This window comes from Portunus trituberculatus, chromosome 22, assembly GCF_017591435.1.
Source record: "Portunus trituberculatus isolate SZX2019 chromosome 22, ASM1759143v1, whole genome shotgun sequence".
Lineage (NCBI taxonomy): Eukaryota > Metazoa > Arthropoda > Malacostraca > Decapoda > Portunidae > Portunus > Portunus trituberculatus.
Genome location: NC_059276.1, coordinates 3,042,773 through 3,045,904, shown reverse-complemented (window position 1 = coordinate 3,045,904; position 3,132 = coordinate 3,042,773).

Here is a 3,132-nt window from a genome sequence, read left to right as displayed (position 1 = left end):
GAGTTCAGAGAGAAGAAAGGTATTCACACGTTTTTAAATGCTTCAATGTTACTAGAATTAACAATCTCGTTGGGAATTGTATTCCAGAGTCTAGCAGATACTGGGATAAAACACCGGGAAAATTGTGAAGTATTACATCGATTCACAGACAAGGAACGGTCATTCATGATCAAGGATTGTCTTGTAGCACGTGCTGGTAGTGAAGGGGCAGGCAAATGACAATGCAACGGGTGGTTGGAATTAGACATGATTTTGAAGAAATAGGACAATGATCCAACCAAACGACGATGCCGAAGATTAATCTCAAGATTAGGAAGAAGAAATTTAATCTGGTTGAATGCTCTATCTAAAAGCTTTAAGTGAGACTCTGCTGCAGAGATCCACACAGAGTGACAATATTCAAAATGAGGCAGTATGAAAGAGTAAAAGCAATTTCTTACAATATCATCAGAGGAATATATCCGCCTACATTTGCGTAACAAACCAACTTTACATGAGACTGATGATGCAAGTGAACGCAAGTGCAACTCAAAAGTAAGTTTGGGATCAAGGGTGACTCCGAGTAACTTCAGAGACGAACAATTAGGAATAGGTACTTCGTTGACAACAATATCAGGGTGAACTGGGAAAGGTGTCCTTGATCTGCTAATAACCATACTATGGGATTTACTCGGGTTCAGTTTCATACCCCACCGATCACACCATGACAGAATCCTTGAAACATCTTGAGTGAGTACATTAGCGACTCTCTGCCTATCCTGTGGGGAAGGAATTGTCGCATATATAGTGGTGTCATCAGCATAAGCAACCATATTAGATTCAATCCCACACCACATGTCAGATGTATAAATAATAAAAAGAAGAGGTCCCAGAACACTTCCCTGCGGAACACCGGATACAACTGGACTAAAAGAACTAAGGCAGCCATCAACAGTCACACGCTGCCTTCGACTCGTTAGGAACTCTGACAGAACTTGATGGACGCGGCCACCAATACCAATAGATCTAACTTTCGATAAAAGGGCTCTATGATTAACACGATCAAATGCAGAACTAAAATCAAGTGAAATTACTCTAGATTCATGACCAGCATCAAGGGCAGCTTGCATGTCGTGCGTTATGCAAACGAGAGCATCAGAAGTACTGAGACCTTTTCTAAAACCAAACTGACTAGATGGCAACAAATTATTAATATCTAAAAAACGATTGAGACGCTTGGCCAGCAGGCGCTCAAAAATCTTAGATAACACCGGGGTTATGGAAATGGGTCTATAGTCACCGGGGTGAATGGAGGATGAAGATCCCTTTGGAATAGGGGTAACATTTGCAGTACGCCAGCATACCGGAAAAGAACCCTTACGAAAAAGAGCTCTAAAAATAACTGCCAATTTTGGAGCGAGAGGAGAAGCAATCTTTTTGTAAAAAAGAGGCAGAAAACCCAAAGGATCACAACCCCCGAATGAGTCTAACTCATTAAGATATCTTAAGATTTCGGAGGACTTAAAGGCAATGGAGTGTAATTTAATGTCCTGGGGACAAGACGGCGGCAGATCAAACTCTTCATCACTTTGTTTCGAGTTAAAACGGAAGCTAAAAGATTGGCTTTGTCCTTAGAATTATGGCAGATTGAACCGTCAGTACATGACAGAGGAGGTAAACTTGAGTCCACACCAAAGAGTGATTGCTTTAAAGCTGACCACCATGAGTGTGGTTGGGAGGTGCCAATCAGAACATTTTTAAGGTGTTCATTGTACTCATCCTGTGCGCTAGAATATGTACGTTGGGCAAATAAACGCAGACGAACGTAATTTTCCCAAGATTCAGGTGAACGCAGTCGGGACCATTCACAATAAGCAACCTGTTTTCCACGCTCTATACTCCAGGCACTTCAAAGCTGGTATCATCCTAGTTGCTATCTTTCCTCCTTGCATCAACAGTCCAGTCCATCATGTTTCCAGACTTGTCAGAGATACCAGAAGATACTGAAACAGCATTTTGGTGCAGAACTATCAACAGCAGCTAATGGAGCATTCATTCGTCATGTCTTATCATTTGTTTATTTACATGTGACGTCACAACTGGCTAGCGGAAAGTCGAGCCTGCACACTCTGGCTCAAGTTTGGGGACATGAAAGAACACAAAATGACGTCAGCCTTAAGCCAGGCTTAAGGCTGCCTTAAGCGTGGACTATCAAAAACGCGCCTCTCGAAATAGGGCAGAATAGAGTTGCAAGAATGGCACTTAATGCACCTAGATATGCAGCAATAGAGGCCCTTAGGGGTGATATGGGTTGGAGCACTTTTAGAGAGAGATATGTGAAAGCGACCCTAAAGTATAAGGCTAGGTTAGAACGAATGAATGATGCAAGGATAGTGAGAAAAGTGTTTCTGTGGAATGTCAGGAGTAGCAAGTGGGGGAAGAGGTGTGTCAGGCTGGTAGCAAAGAGTGGGTTAGTAAGTAGTTGGGTTTTTCAACAGGTAGAAGGAAAAAATTTAGAGAGAGACTGGAGTATGATTGTTAGAAATGGAGAAGGTAGAGAATGGGATGTAAGGAAGTGGAAGAGTGAGATAGACAGAGTAGTGAAAGGTGTGGGACTGGATGACTGGAGAAATAGGATGGAGCAAAAGAGTACCTTGGTATGGTATAGAGAGAAAGAGGCCCCAATGTATGAAAAGTGGTATGACGGAAGCCTGGGTGGTGATCTCTTCCGAGCTAGGGCACAGTGCATGGATGTGAATGCAAGGAATTATAGATGGTCAGAGTCCCGCAGCAAAGTGTGCCAGATGTGTGACTTGGGAGAGGATGAGACAGTGGAACATGTGGTGGTGGAGTGTGTGAAGTATGCCAGAGACAGGTATGAGATGATGCAAGTGGTGCTGAGGGAGCTGGGGCATGACAGAGTGGAGATGACAGGAAGGGAATGGATGGTGTTGCTGCTGGGACTGTGTGGGGAGACGAATGAAAGGATGATTGAGGCTGTGAAAGAGTTCCTGGAGAGAATGTGGCGTGCCAGATGCAGGAACTAGTGGTGTGAAAGATGGTGATTGCCCTCTTTGTTGTCTGGTGTTCTTTATGTTCCCTACAGGAGCTGCCGATACAAAGGCCTGACCCAGAAGAAATTCTGCGTCACCT